The following is a 16,799-nucleotide window of genomic DNA, read 5'->3' as shown; positions in this document are numbered from 1 at the left end:
ACACCTACTCGTGGGGCTTGCCCGGTAGGCCCCGGCGGTAAAATCCGGATTTTTCCCTCTCTTCTCCCATGTTAGCAAGAGCAACCCTCCCCGGCCCTGTCCTGTTTTTCCAGTTGGTAATTTCCAGAATGACCTTCAAACGCTCCTGCCTCCTAATACGGTTTTATAAAGGTGGTTTTTCTAAATGTAAAGACATCTGTGGAAGACTCAAACAAATGAGACTTTTTTTTTTTTTTTTAAGACCAACGTAACGAGCAATCGGCCGGATAACTTGGCTGCGGTCCAGCACGACCCAAGTTTTGAGGTCACGTGATTGCCTGGGCTGAAGCCTGGGATTTTACCGGCGACTGAACGCCTTCGCCACTTCCGGTCCCTGGATCCCAGCCGAAACGTCACTTCCTTGGAAATGCACTTTAACCCGTTTCACCCACGCACGCCTTCTGTATTACACTTTACGACACGATCTTTGTGAAAGTTTTCTGGTTTTGTTTTTTGCTTTTCTTCCTCTGATCTCATTGCAAGGAGATGAATGTTTGAAGGACTCGCAAAAAGACAGGCGCGGGAGGATGCGGCACGCTCGCCCCGGGGGCGGCTGGGCGGAGCTCGAGGTCACGTGACTGCCTAGGCCCGCCCCCCGCTGCAGCTGAAGACTTCCCCTCCCGCAGTGACAGAGCCTCTGGTCCGTGGTCCGTACTGTTTGTGCACCTCGCGCCGCGGCAGGTGAGCGGTGACCGGTAACCGGCGACTGGTGGGAATAGGAGAAGGGGTGGGAGGAGGAGGAGAAGGGAAAGTGTGAACGGCGGCCTCCGTTCTCCGGGGCTTCCTCCCTGCTGTCATCCTGCGCTGGCTAGGACCTCTTTTCTCCAGTTCTCCTGACCCTCGCTGCCCCCACTGTGGTCGCCCCCGCCACTTAGGGGTGAGCTGTCCACCTTTCCCAGGGTTGGGGGTGACTGCGGCCACTATGGTTGCCTATTCGGAGTCGTTGGGGCTTCGGGTAGTGGGTTTGGTTCAGCCATTTCTCGGGGTCCGCGGTAGTCTCCAGGTCCTATTCCCCAAAGCCCCCCCCCCTTTTTTTTTTTTTTTTTTTTTTTTTTTTTGCAGAGGCCCTGCTCCGTCTTTATCTTCAGCCTTGGGCTGGGAAGCTGGGAGGGAGGTAGGAAACACCCTGGAGGCAGAGGCGTCTCCGGTGAGACAGGCTTGGGAGAGACTCTCACTGATGGGGCCCTCACTGCGGAGTCACTGTTAAAGCCTGCTCCGAATGTGCTTTCTCAGTAATTCTGAGTTTTCAATCTGGCATCCCTGTGTGAGGCGTTCTGTAGATGTTCATATACTTTGGTTGGGCCTGAAAGAGTAGAGGCAGCCGTTTTACCTTTCTGTTGTCTGATTTTACGCTACAGGAAGGGAGAAAACAGTTGAAATAATAAAGATACACTGGCTTCAAAACAGGAGGTGTGGGTAATGCGACAGTCTCCATTGAATGGGGAGGCGTTGAAAGATGATGGTGTTGCGGTTTCGTGCTCTGCAGGAGACCCAGACTAGCTTATGGAAAAGTGACTGGGTTTCCCCGACAGGGAAGTAATTCTTAAGAAACCGATTGAGCAGGAAATACAATGAAATCAAGTGTAATTGACCTTAAATTTAGAGGTAAGAAGGCTAAGTCGAGATATCGCTTACTTCATATTTTCAGTCTTTGACATTCTCTATTGTCGTGTCTACCTAAAATCCTGCTTAATTGCCGTTCCCAATCAAGTCCCTGACCGGTGGTAAATTTATAGTAACTAGCACATCCTCCTTAGGTTTCCCTATCTGATTTCTTCAGATTTAGATGAATAGTGTGTTGAAAATGAACACTATTTTGCTTAGGTTTTTGCCCAGCCCAGTGTACTCCCATTTCATGTGTAATGTTGTAACCAATGTTTTGACCCCAAACAATATGCTTTAAGGGAAGAGTGTTTTTCAGTTTTGGGGTCAAACTCGTTTATTTATACTGCAAACTCAGAAAGTCCCCTGGTTCTTTTAAATTGAAATGCCTTACAGAAATTACAAATTTGATTTTTAAAATTTAAATTACACTTTTTAAAAATCTGGAAAGTCGTAGATTCTCTATTAAACCTTGTAGCTTTCTAGCTAATGTAATAGGAGTATCCATTAGAAAGTTGGCTGAAAAGTGAGGAAAATGGAATCTTTATCTTTGAGTAGTGGATATGACTTATTTGTTTTTGTTTTTCTGTATCCAGATTCTCTACAATAAACTGATTTTGTTAAGGGGAACAAAAAGTTAAGTTTCTCGTGTAATATTTAACAAAATATTTTTATAGTAAGTTCAAAATAGAAAAACTGAGCTATTGATGCTCCTTGCTAGAAAACATAACTTTAAAAATGTTTCTTGCTTCCCCTAAGTAATAAGCAAGACCAGTATCATGGATTTACAGTTTTAGCATTTTCTGATATTGTTCTAATTTATTGGTATGCTTATGTAGTTATGCCTGCTACCAGTATAAACATAGTTTCATCCATTAATTTGCTCCAGAGTGAAGTTGTACAATCTCTAGGGAGAAAAACATAAGCAGTGTTCCTTTATTGGCCAGGTGACATTCCACCAAAGACGACACATTTTTTTTTAAGAGCCCTTGAAGTCCAAACCAGTCCTGTCTGGGTGAGACCAAAGTAGGAAAGAGAAAACCAGCTAAAGAGCATTGAGTACTAGAGGGGAAAATGACAGTATGAAAGAGGTTGTGAATGAGTCTGCAGTTTTACTTCACAATTTCACCAATTTTAGGGAACTCTGAAAGAGTAGCTTATACCACTAATGAAATTAGCAGCAGGAATTGGTGACTAAATTGCTAAAGTTGAATGTGAAAAAGAGCTTTAATGTTATTTAGCATAATTTATACACAAGTGATTTGAAGCTAGGAAGCCATTTCTGAAACTAGCTTTTTTTTTTTTTTGTAGATTTTATTTATTTGTTTGTTTTAGAGATAGAGAGAGGTAAGGGAGATGCAGAGGAAGAGGGATAAGCAGGCTCCATGCTGAGCACAGAGCCACAGGAGTGGGGGAGCTCAATCCCACAACACTAAAATCATGATCTGAGCCTAAACTGAGGCTTGACCGACTGAGCCCCACAGGCATCCCTGAAGCTAGCTTTTTATCAGTTTATGAGTATTACACGGAGAAACCTTAACATTCATTAGGGAATTGTGTTGTAGTCCCAACAGCAAATGACCCACAAGAGTTTTTGTGTTAAGGTCCTTGACACCTCTTGTGGGCTTACTCTGACATCTTTCTTAACATTTCTCTGCCTTTATAGATTATCACCACCACCAAGAATGCTTTGTCCCTTTATTGGCAGAACTAGCCACTCAGTCCTCTAGCACACACATTATTTCCTATTTTCCTATTTTTACTTCTAGCAGATTGTATGATTACTGTTGGCTGGCTGTTCCTCGCTAAACCATAAAACTCCTAGGAGTTCAAGAATTGTGCCTCTACTGCTATGTCTTTAGAACCAGGATGCTGAAGTAATTTGTTTTTTGAATGAATGTTTGACAATTAGGAAGATCAAACTAGTTATAAACTTCTTACAAATCATAGCTCCTTCTAAGGTTGTCTACTAGGTATTAGTTTTCAAATATAAATTGGTAATAAAATCCATCCAAATCATGGTCAAAAAAAATAGACATAAACATCTAGATTTTATTAATACAGAGACCAGCTTATTTTCACAGCATATATGTTTACTAATAGGTATGGTTATCATAAATGGAAGGGACCGGAAGAAGAGTGAGTTGTCATTAATGTGGTTGTGTATAGGCTACAGGTTGATAGAGCAGTAGAATGAAAATCAGAGGATGATCATTCAGCCTTGCCACATTATTTATATTCTTTTTTAAAGTAAAGTTGGGAGTGGAGGCTTAGGATTTAATACTTGGGAATCTTCCTCTCAACAGTATTGTGAGTTCAAGTGAGATAAACCCCGGGTAATCTATGTAAAAGTATTTTAAAAACTAAGTGGTATTCATGTAAAACAATATAGTATAGACTATATTAGAATAGATTTCCCAGTCATATAGTCCTGAGGTTTAGGTTCTGGCCCTACCACTTATTGAGGCTGTGTGACCTTGGACAATTAATGTAAGCTTAAGTTTTCTCATAGTCAGTGTTATCCCATAGGTGCTATTAAATTAGATCATGAATGCAGGGGGCGGGGGACCTAGTATATACTTTGTAAATTTTTGTTAACTTTATTCATATCTAGTTGGTTTTATATATGGAATTTTTTTATATTTTATTATTTATTCATGAGCAACAGAGAGAAAGAGAGAGGCAGAGACACAGGCAGAGGGAGAAGCAGGCTCCATGCAGGGAACCCGATGTGGGACTCTATCACGGGTCTCCAGGATCACGCCCTGGCCTGAAGGCAGCGCTAAACCACTGAGCCACCCGGGCTGCCCTATATACTGAATTTTTAAAGGAGACTTGAGGCAGCCTATAAAATTGAGGAACAGGGGATCCCTGGGTGGCGCAGCGGTGTAGCACCTGCCTTTGGCCCAGGGCGCGATCCTGGAGACCCGGGATCGAGTCCCACGTCGGGCTCCCGGTGCATGGAGCCTGCTTCTCCCTCTGCCTGTGTCTCTGCCTCTCTCTCTCTCTCTCTCTGTGTGACTATCATAAATAAATAAAAAAAAAATTGAGGAACAGGTATGGGGTATGGAGAAACGAATAGAATTTGAAATGAGGCTATTACCAAGAAATAGAGGAGTCAGAAAAATATACTTTTGGCAAATATTCTAAAACAGATTTATCAATATAAGCTAGAAATCTCAACATAAGTCTTGTTATTTTGGCAATTGCAGTGGCGTAATTTTTTTTTAAGATTTTATTTATTCATGAGAGACACACAGAGAGAAAGAAGCAGAGACCCAGGCAGAGGGAGAAGCAGGCTTCGTGCAAGGAGCCTGATGTGGGACTCGATCCCAGAACCCCAGGATCACACCCTGGGCCAAAGGCAGATGCTCAACCGCTGAGCCACCAGGTGTCCCAGTGACTTAATATTTTTTATAGACTTTCCAAAGCTTATGATTTTTAATATGTGGAATCAACTTAAGGAGGTAGTTCTTCCATTTCTAAATTTTTATTCCTACATTAGGTTATAGAAATATATTAAAATTATACAGCTCTATAGAACAGAGACTTGTTTATGCTTATGTTTACAAATTTTGCCTTTTATTTTACATGTCTTTATATCTCATTTTTGTCGTCATATAAAGGGGAATATAGAGAATAAAATGGGGAGATGAACTGGAGTAAAAAAAAGTGTAAATTGATGATTCAAAGATTAGTGGTTTTATATCGGAAAATACCAGTAAATTAAACAATAATTGAAATACAGTTATCATGAGTTTATGTTTCACCTTAATCCTGAAAAAATCATTACTCATTTGTTCTAAGGGAAGATTTTATTCAGAGATTATTGAATTTAATTCAACTTCTGTATTTTGGTAAAATAAACTGGTCAGTGTTTTCCATTTAATTTCCTTCTGTAGAGATTTTAAAAGTTTTACAATTAGTTTTTTCCTATTGTGAAACAAAAGTGACTCTGGTTTGTATAAGTGTATTCTTTTATGCATATAGTATATACATATTCTCTATATAGTAAATACATATATACACATATTTTTTGTATTTACAAAACAACTTGAATGGAGTATGTTTTCATGGTATAGATTCTTCATTTTACTTGAAACTATCAAAGCCATTTTTATTTACTTTTTAAGATTTTATTTATTTATTTATTCATGAGATACAGAAAGAGGCAGAGACATAAGCAGAGGGAGAAACAGACTCCCTGTGGGGAGCCTGATGCAGGATTCAATCTCAGGACCCTGGGATCACGACCTGAGCCAAAGGCAGAGACTCAACCACTGAGCTACCCAGGTGTCCCTCAAAGCCATTTTAAAAGTTATTTGCTGTGAGTAAAAATAACCATGACTAATTTATTTAAAACTCTCCTTTATGTTTGTTTGTAGTTAGTAGTTCGTTCTATTTAATAAATTCTACAACCACAGTTAGGCCGTTTTTAAAAATTGATATTCATAGGTATTTTCAGATTTAACCAGTGCTATTTTTTTGGTGTCAAAACATTTTAAGTTTTGAATCCTAATGCTATCAATTGTAAAAACTTGCTCTTTTGGTGATAAACCTTTTTAAAAAATTATACCTACAACATACAATGTTTTGTTTCTTTTCTGAAAAATAAACATATTTCATTGAAAATAAAATGGATAGTGCCAGGTCTGATGCAGAAGAGTTCCAAATGTGTTTGAGCAATGAAAAATGCAGGATTTCATGTTTTGTTTTAGTTATATTTGTTTAAATTTTTAAAAAGGAGTGTTTAAAAGTAAAATGGAGAAGACTAATTTTGAAAATATTTGTAAAACTGAAGAAAGAGCATGATAAAAATACTGTGTAGTAGTGATTTTATATATATGTGTATGAAAAGTTGGAAGGAAATGCATCAAAATAAATGATTATATCTAGATTAGGAGATTAAAAATTTAGAATTTATTACTCTACCTTTTGTATATATTTTTTTAAATTTTTATTTATTATAGTCACACACACACAGAGAGAGAGAGGCAGAGACACAGGCAGAGGGAGAAGCAGGCTCCGTGCACCGGGAGCCCGATGTGGGATTCGATCCCGGGTCTCCAGGATCGCGCCCTGGGCCAAAGGCAGGCGCCAAACCGCTGCGCCACCCAGGGATCCCTACCTTTTGTATATTTGAATTTTTATAATCAATAGTCTGCTTTGGGCAGCAGAATTTTTTTCAATTTGATATGGAGAATTAAGATATTTAAATAATGATTTCTTAATTATCTGAATATTGAATATCTTAATTGTAAATGTGTCAGATAACTAAATTATTCAATTTTTTTATCAGTGCAGATATATTTTTAGGCTTATATGAGCACAGTAAAAATTTTTTTGACTTTTTAAAAAATATTTTATTTATTTATTTTGACAGAGAAAGAGAGAAAGAACAAACAAGCAGGGGGAGCAGCTTGGCAGAGGGAGAGGGAGAAGTAGGCTCTCTGCAGAGCAGGGAGCTGGCCTCTATCCCAGGACTCTGGGATCATGACTTAGCCAACCAGGTGCCCCCTAGATGTGGTAGTTTTCAATGGCAAAGTTAAAGGACAAAATAATACAGATTGGGAAAAAAGTGTTTGAAATATGTATAACAGCTAAAGAGTTACCATTTGTAAGAATTATTATGTTAATAATAAGTAAAAGTTCGTATAGTAGAAACATGGATAAACATATGACCAGAGCTTCATAGAAGAGAAATCCAAACATTGAATAAATGTAAAAAAAGACATAGAGCCTCTTTAGTAATCAATATGCAAACAATGAAGTATTCTTTTCTAACAAAATTAAGTGGTAAACCTTACTGCTAGTAGGGATCTGTGGTATAGGAGTTTCTCATGGGATGCTCATGGAGACGTGAACTGTTACGTTTTTTTTAGAAAACAATCAGTATCTGTTAAAATTGGAAATATACATTCTTCCATCCAGCAGTCTCACTCTGTGGAATCTTTTTCTTAGAAATAAAGACAAACTGGAGGAACCTGGGTGGCTCAGTGGGTTAAACATCTGCCTTTGCCTCAGGTCACAGCTCCAGGCTCCTGGCACTGAGTCCCACATTGGGCTCCCTGCTCAGTGGGGAGTCTGCTTCTCTCTCTCCCCCTCTCCCAATTCATGTGTGTGTGCAAGCACACATTTTCTCGCTCTCTCTCAAATAAATACACTTTTTTAAAAAAAGAAATAAAGATATGCAAGCATTTATGTGAATATTTTTGCAGTAATGTTTTATAGTAGCAAAAACCTGGGAACAAAGGGAATACCTATCAATAGGAGTATTGTATAAATCATGGCACAAGCATATCTTGAATATTTTTGAAGTTATTAAAAAATAGGACTTAAATCTATACTGATGAGTTGAAAGGATCTCCATCTTTTTTTTTTTTTTAAGATTTATATTTATTTATTTGACACAGAGCGAGTACAAGCAGGGTGAGTGGCAGGCAGAGTGAGAAGGAGAAGCAGGCACAGAGCCTGATGCGGGGCTTGATCCCAAGACTGTGGGATCGTGAACTGAGCTGAAGGCAGATGCTTAACTGAGCCACCCAGGCACCCCTCAATCATGTATCTTAAGTGACAAAGAAAGTTAAAGAAATGTATGTAATGAGATCCCATTTTTTTAAAATGGCTGAAAAAATACTTTGAGTTTTGTATATGCTTAAACAGCTGTTAACGGCTGGAAGAAATAAGCAAAAGAAAAAAGGAGGGAAGAAAAAAAGAGTATCTACAATAGCATTGCATGTAAAACTACCTGTTTACCCATGTCTATATTAGATGAATTGCAGGAAAGGATAGTCACCAAAATGTTTAGTGGCCATTTCAGTGGTTGGATGGGCATTTCAGGTGATTTTTACTTTCTTCCTTACACTTTTTAATATTACATGTTTTTATTTTTACAATGGACATGCAATGTTTCTGTAATTACAAAAAACAAAACCATTGACATTTTAAAAAACATTCTGACAGGGCAAAGAAGGAATTAATAAGGGGAAAATACTGCCTGAAATACCAGAAATGGCAATTATCTGAAATATATTTTTGACTTACTTTCTTTGATGTCTGAGGGGAAAGTGTTTAAATCACCCTGATAATGCCATAAGTGCCCCTTAATTGTGTGTATATCATAACCATTGTGTATCCAATAAGAAATTGTCATTAAAAATGTTCAGGGAGGGGTGCCTGAGTGGCTCAGTTGGTTAAGCAGCTGCCTTGGCTCAGGTCATGGTAGAGGCCCACATCAAGCTCCCTGCTTCTCTCTCTCTCTGCCTGCTGCTCCCTCTGCTTGTGCTCTCTCTGTCAAAATAAATAAATACATCTTTTAAAAAATGTGCAGGGAAATGATAGACATTACCAGATCAGATTTGGTGTGGATATTAGGTTTTCCAGAAATCCTTTATGCCTGGGAGATAGAGCATATTGCACGAATATGGGGTGTATCACCTGACTTAATCATATGACAGAATAAGGAAAAGTCCACATTTCAGTTTAGTTAATTAAAAAAAAAAAAACTAGTTACATGAGCAACTCTGCTTAGGAAAGCTTCAGGTAAGACTATCTTTTTTTTTTTTTTTTTTTTTTAAGTAAGCTCTAAGGGCAATGTGGGGCTTGAACTCACAACCCCGAGATCAAGAGTCATACGCTCTACCCACTGAGCCAGCCAACTGCCCCTCAAATAATACTGTCTTTAAAGAGGCAAAATTAAAAGTATTGAGAATTATTTACTACTTTATTTCAGTCCTTTTAAGAGGCTGAAATTAATACATCGTTCAAGGCTGTGATAGAAAATGGCAGATTTGGGGCGTCTGGGTGGCTCAGTTGGTTGAGCATATGCTGACACCTCAGGTCATGGTCCTGGAGTCCGGATATCGAGTCCCATGTCAGGCTCCCTGTTCAATGAGGAGTCTGCTTCTCTCTCTCTGTCCCTCGCCCTGCTGGTGCTCTCTCTCTCTCTCTCTCTCTCTCTCTCTCTCTCTATCTCTCTCTTTCTCCTCCCCCCCTCCCTTGTCTCCCTCTCTCTCTCAAATAAAGAAAATATTTAAAAAAAAAAAAAAAGAAAATATTTTAAAAAGACAAAGAAAATGACAGATGCTTTAGAGTTTAACTCGTTGCATGTTTAAAGCATCTATATTTATTTCTCACCTCAATGCTTTTTGTTTTCTTTTGTTACCAATATTATTAACTTATGGTATATACACATATATAAATATATATGTTCTTTATTGCAAAGTATTCAAATTTCTTTTTGAAAAGAATTGGAATATATGTAAATAAAAAAGTAATTCTCAAGTATATTGAAAGACAACATAGCAAGGAGATTAAAGACATAAGTACTGGAGACAAACGGGATCACATGCTGGCTCTGCTACTGCCTAGCAGTGTGACTTTGGGGGAAGTTACTTTTATCTTTCTGCAATTTTCTCAGCTTTAAAATAAAGATAATAAGAGTATTTACATCATTAAATGTTGTGAGGATTAAATGAATTATGTAAGGAAAGTGATTAGAATACTATTGACACAGAGTAAGATCTGTATAAGTATTTGCCATTATTATATAGTTACTATACTCTGTTCAGTTAGGTATAGATAGTAGTTTTTATTACTTAGCTTAATTGTTTTAGCACTCATTGAATCATTCAGTAATATTTTTAATCAAATTGAATGAATAATACATGTACAAATGCAGCAAAAAATTTTGTGCTTATATGTGTGTGTTTTCTCCTCCCCAATCCTTTTTTTTTCTTTTTTTTCCATAAAGGTAGTACCTTTTCATATTATTCTGGACATTACATTTTTACTTAGCAATGTTATTTTTGAGATCTTTCCACATTCGTGCAGTTAAAGCTACAGCATTCTTTTAAATAACAGTGTCATTATCATTGTATATAACATTTATTAGAGTTTATTACTGATCCAGGCACTTTTCTTAATGTTTTACTTGTATTCATTCATGGAAGCCTCACAGCAACCTTATGAGATAGGGGCTATATTAATCCCCATTTAACAAACGAAGCAGTTTAGGCATGGAGTGGTTAAATGCCCAACAATGTCACATGGCTCATAAGTAATAGGGCTCATGATTTTTTTTTTAAAGATTTTTATTTATTTATTTATTTATTCATAAGAGACAGAGAGAGGCAGAGGGAGAAGCAGGCTCCACGCAGGGAGCCCAACGTGGGACTCGATCCCGGGTCTCCAGGGTCAGTCCCTGAGCTGAAGGCGGCGCTAAACTGCCGAGCCAACCGAGCTGCCCAGGACTCAGAATTTGAATCCAGGACATATCTTTCCATAGAATCTGTCTTAATACTGCTGAGTATTACATATTACAGCCTCCTATACTACCACAAGTTATTTAGCTAGTCTCTATAGTAATGTTCATTTCCAAACTATGGTATAAGCAATGGGCTATAATATTTTGATAATAGGACTTTTTTTTTTTAGTAAAAGATTTTTTAAAAAGGATTTTATTATTTAAGACAGAGCACGCATGCATGAGTGGGGGGAGGAGCAGAAACAGGCTCCTTGTTGAGCGGGGAGCCCAATGCAGGACTCCATCCCAGGCTCCTGGATCAAGACCTGATCCAAAGGTAGCTGCTTTACCAACTGAGCCACCCCGGTGCCTCTGATAATAGGACATTTTGTATACATAAAGGAAATTCCTAGAAATGTAAGAACTGGGTCAAAGGATATGTACATTTTGAAATTTGGTGGGTATGGTCAAATTACTCTCCAAGTTAGTAATGCCACAGAAGTTCAGATTTATCCTCAGTATTGTCCTGAAATCTGCCAAATCATTTAGCTTGAGTCTTTGGGACGCTGAATAGCTAAATGCCTTGAACATTTCTAGCATCCCTAAATTATGAGTGATCTACCATCTTGTGATAGCATAGGCTATCCATTATATCTAATCAGTGTAGCAATGTCAGTATAAGAACAAAGTATGACATTTGGACTTCTTGTTACTTTCAAATAATGGTAAGTGTTCTGGATATCATTTGAAGTGCTGCTCATGTGATTTATGCATTGAAATGCTATATATAAATTGAAGTTTTAGTGTGTACAATTGAAGGAACAAAATGTTGAAATTGCCAATGTGTATTATTTAAAAAGTAAAATGCTATGATGTAATTATGAAAGTCGCCAATTTTATGTACCATAACAATTATGTAATGCTTTCAAATAGGGAATCAGAATGCCAGTTAATAAGACAATTGAGAATGATAGCTAAAATGTACGAATAATTACATATTTTCTAGTGAGAAATGGGTTTTTAGTAATCTGTAAATCCTAGTCTTAGGTAATGCAGAATTAGGCAATGTGGGGGGAGGTTATTCAGCTGAGTTACATCATTCACAAATTGTTTTAAATATACTTCAGCTCAGAGTCTTCTGTCTCATTTGTTTTAAGAAACGAAAATATCATTAAATCAAAAAGCAGGCTGGCTGACACCAAATTTTTTTTTAAGTTTTTACTTATTTATTCATGAGAGAGACACGAGAGAGAGAGAGAGAGAGAGAGAGAGAGAGAGAGAGAGCAGAGACACAGGCAGAGGGAGAAGCAGGCTCCATGCAGGGAGCCCGATGTGGGACTCGATCCCAGGACTCAAGGATCATGACCTGAGCCAAAGGCAGGCGCTCAACCACTGAGCCACCCAGGGGTCCCAACACCAAATTCTTTAATGTGGTCCAAAGCAGACACTTAAAATACAAAACCTGCTCAGGTCTCAGTTTAATGTACCTACAGTTTAATGCAGATTTATATAGTACTTGCTGTTGTTCAGTGGGGTGTGTGTGTGTGTTTTAAATATGATCTCATCCTCACCCAAAGATGCTGTTGGATAACGAGGGTGGGGGAAATACCTATAAAGAAACAGATAAACAGTCTATCAGTTCTTTATTGTGAACTATTTCTACTTCCAAATTAGAGCAATATAAAACAATAGACAATAACTCTCCCTCAACCTTTATCTTCCAAATGAGTCATTGAACCATAGCAACTTTGATATTCAAGATATTAGAGCTTAGACTGCGCTTTGAAGACAAACATTTCTATACCTCATATTTCAAAAATTCATTCAAGATAGAGCTAAGATTTCCCAAATCCTCATCCAAGATATTGCCATTAAGTCCTGTTCTGAAAGCATAGACGGGGAAGAACTTTAAAAATGTATCTGGGACGCCTGAGTGGCTCAATGGTTGATCGTCTGCCTTTGGCTCAGGGCGTGATCCCAGAATCCAGGATCAAGTCCCACATCGGGCTCCTTGCGAGGAGCCTGCTTCTCCCTCTGCCTAGGTCTCTGCCTCTCTCTCTGTGTCTCTCATGAATAAATAAATCTTTAAAAAAAAAAAAAAGACATATCTGACTTCAGTACTCCTGAGCTGTTAAAGGTTCCCAGGACTTGCTGAACTTGACAGTTTTGAAGTGTGCTCAGAACAGTCTTATCAAGAGCTGCCACATAAACTTATTCTAAATAAACAGACAAAAGCCTTTTTGGCTGTTTTCAACAATTCCCCCTGTGGGGCAGCCCTGGTGGCCCAGCGGTTTGGCGCCGCCTGCAGCCTGGGGTGTGATCCTGAAGACCCGGGATCGAGTCCCACATCGGGCTCCCTGCATGGAGCCTGCTTCTCCCTCTGCCTGTGTCTCTGCCTCTCTCTCTCTCTGTGTCTATGAATAAATAAATAAAATCTTAAAAAATAAAATAAAAGCTTTAAAAAAAAACACTTCTCCCTGTGATGCTCCTGGGGTTAAGATTCTCTTATGAGTTTCATAACCCACGTAGTCTTTTATAATTGTTAGTTGATAAGTAAAAACAAAAATGAATGTGATGTGTAGTATATAAACTTTTATACCTTACCGTAGTCATATTGCTAATACTTTGTGCTTTTTTTAAAAAGTTTTATAGATATAATCGACATACTTGCACATAAAGTGTACAGTTTGATGTTTTGATGTATGCACACATACCTGTGAAACCATCACTGCAATCATTATAGTGAAATGTCATCACTCCAAAAGGTTTCTCCTCCCGCTTCCTTGTAATCCCTACCTTCCATACTTCCTCACTACCCATTTCCAAGCAACCACTCCTCTTTTTTCTGACACTATAGGTTAGTTTGCATTTTCTAGAATTTTACCTAAATAGAACCATTTTTTTTCCATCTGCCTTTTACTTAGCATAATTATTTTGGGGTTCTTCCAGATTGTTAAGCATTTCAATGTTTCATTTTTTTCATTGCTGTTATTCCATTGTATGACTATACCACAATTTGTCCATTCATCTGTTGATAGATACTAGAATTGTCTTTCCACTTTGGCTGTTAGGAATAAAGCTGCTATGAACATCCATATAGAAGTCTTTGGATATGAGCTTTCTTTCCTTTTTTTTTTTTTAGTTTATAAAGTGTTTTTTAAAAAGATCTTATTATTTTGAAGTAATCTCTACACCCAATATGGGGCTCAAACTTAAAACCCTTAGATCAAGAGTCTCCTGCTCTACCAACTGAGCCACCCAGGCACTCCTATAAGCTTTCATTTCTTAACACGTAAATACCAAGGAGTAGAACAGCTGGATCATATGTAGTATGTGTTAACTTTTTAAGAAACTGCCAAATTGTTTTCCAATGTGGTTGTACCATTTTACAATCCTACCACCAGTATATGATAGTTCTGATTCTATATCCTTATTAATATTTCCTGTCAGTCTTTTTAAGTTTAGCCCTTCTTTTATGTGTGGAGTAGCATTTTATTTTGGTTTTAATTTGCATCTTTCTAATGATGTTAAGCATCTTTCATGTAGTTATTTACCATCCATATATTTTCCTTTTTTTAAAAAAAAGATTTTATTTGGGATAAATAAATAAAATCTGTAAAAAAAATAAAAAGTAAATATTTTACTTATTCATGAGAGAGAGAGACATAGGCAGAGGGAGAAGCAGGCTCCCTCAGGGAACCTGATGCGGGACTCAATCCTGGCACTCCAGAATCATGACCTGGGCCAAAGGCAGACGTTCAACTGCTCAGCAACCCAGGCATCCCCCATCCATATATTTTCTTGGTGAGGTACATGTTCAAATCTCTTGCACATCATTTTAATTTTTTTAATCCAGTTTTGGGAGTTTTAAAATATATCCCAGATATGTCCTTTAATACATTTATGCTTTGCAAATATTTTTGTCCAGTCTGGAACTTGGCTTTTTGTTCTTTTTTTTTTTTAAAGATTTTATTTATTTATTCATGAGAGACACAGAGAGAGGTAGAGAAATAGGCAGAGGGAGAAGCAGGCTCCTCACAGGGAGCCCGATGTGGGACTCGATCCCAGGACACCGGGATCATGGCCTGAGCCAAAGGTGGATGCTCAACCACTGAGCCACCCAGGCATCCCTTGGCTTTTTGTTCTAATGATATTTTGAAGACCAAAGTTTTTAATTTTCATAAAGTACAGTTTATCAATTTGTTCTTTTATGGATTATGTTTTCAATATTATATCTAATCCACCAAGTCCAAGATCACAAAGGAAGTTTTATGGTTTTAGGTTTACATTTAGGTCTACTATCCATTTTTAGTTTATTTTTATATATGATACAACGTACGGATTGAAGTACCTTTTTTCTGCATTTGTATATAGACTTGTTCTACTACCACTTATTAAAAAAACTAATTTTCTCCACTGAATTGCCTTTGCACTTTTGTCAAAAGTTAGTTGTCCATTTATGCCTGTGTCATATAGCCTTTTTGAGCTAATAAATGTTTATAGAATTTTAAGTAGTAGTGCCAGGCAGAACAATAGAGATTTTATCTATTCTTTGTGGAATGATTTGGTTGGTGTTCTAGCATTAGTAGCCTTTAGCCATTAAAATTTCAAGATTTTCAACTTCTAACTTTCTTTTTTTATTTTTGTTTTTGTTTTTAATATATAAATTCAATTTGCCAACATATAATACCTGGTGCTCATCTCATCATGTGCCTTCCTAGTTGTTGTTTTTGTTTTTTAAAATTTTATTTATTTGAGAGAGAGACAAGTGAGAGCACAAGCAGGGGAAGAGATATAGGTACAGGGAGAAACAGGCTCCCTGCTCAGCAGGGAACCCAATGTGGGGCTCAATCCCACGACTCTGGGGTCATGACCAGAGCCGAAGGCAGAGAATAACCTGCTGAGCAGGTTAAAAGTTTTTATATAACAAAAGTTTTTATATTGGATGGTCATTCCATGGGGATATTTGGTTTCAGTTTTGGTGTCAGCTATATTGGTTTTTTTAGATCTTGGCCTTTGGGCATTAGGCCAAAATGTGTATCAGTGCACCTGAAAGGGGTTATATCAATTTTCACTTAGTGGTTGAGCATGCTTATTTCCCACACAACCTTTGCCAATATTGTTACTGAGCAATATTTAGTAATTGCCTACTATGTGTCAGGGGGCTTTACTATGTAATTGGAGTACTCAACAAATGAAACAGGTATGGTCCCTGTTTCCCTGGCATTTACAATCTGGTGGTGGAGACGGATAATGAACAACTCTGTTCACAGATTTTTAATGACTATAGTAGCAAGTATGACAAAGGAACAATATTGAAGACTGTGAGCATGTCCCAGGAGGAACTGGAAGTTAATTCCTTAGCAAACCATACTGTTGAAAATTTCTATCTCTGGTTAAATCCTTTTCTCCCCACAGCCACTTTACTTAAATAAACCCTGGTCGTTAATCATGGAATACTAGACAAACCATTAGAAATGCAGACTTCCTGCCCTCTGAATTGGAAATGTCTATGAACTTTTGACTAAAGTCATACCTTTATATCCATGTTGTGAAGTGTTTTGTCACCTATATTAGGCAGCATTTTTCCCCACTTCTGTGCATTCTTTATTCTCTAGGTCATATTTTCATTGCAGAGATTTTATGAATTCCTGAGTTGGAAGGTGACTGTTTATGATGATACTTCTTTTAAACATTAGGCTAATGTGTCTGCACAGTTTGTAAACCTTCTATCTCTTCTATTCCTTCCATGAAGCAAATGACAGGACATTTGAATACATAAATATCACTTTCTAATACAAATACAATTTGTATTAAATGCAATGCAGATGTATTAAATACAAATGCAATTTGTATTGCATTTTTACTGCAACACTGTTGATGCTGACTCTCCTGAGTACATTGTTCTCAGATA

The 16,799-nt window shown here is 37.7% G+C and overlaps 2 protein-coding genes across 2 annotated transcripts in view; one reads left to right on the top strand and one right to left on the bottom strand.

The window, feature by feature from the left end:
- The window catches only part of ATP6V1A (ATPase H+ transporting V1 subunit A), a 65,277-nt gene that overhangs the window by 981 nt on the left and 47,497 nt on the right, over window positions 1–16,799 (top strand). Inside the window, exon 2 of the mRNA XM_055315951.1 lies at window positions 242–720. The gene's annotated coding sequence lies outside the window, so the exon portion shown is untranslated. The remainder of the gene's footprint in view (window positions 1–241; window positions 721–16,799) is intronic.
- The window catches only part of NAA50 (N-alpha-acetyltransferase 50, NatE catalytic subunit), a 54,680-nt gene that overhangs the window by 27,775 nt on the left and 10,106 nt on the right, over window positions 1–16,799 (bottom strand). The gene's annotated exons all lie outside the window — the stretch shown is intronic.

The sequence above is a fragment of the Nyctereutes procyonoides genome, unplaced genomic scaffold (genome assembly GCF_905146905.1).
Source record: "Nyctereutes procyonoides isolate TBG_1078 unplaced genomic scaffold, NYPRO_anot_genome, whole genome shotgun sequence".
Lineage (NCBI taxonomy): Eukaryota > Metazoa > Chordata > Mammalia > Carnivora > Canidae > Nyctereutes > Nyctereutes procyonoides.
The sequence above is the reverse complement of the archived record's forward strand: the minus strand, read 5'-3'. Positions and strand labels throughout refer to the sequence as shown.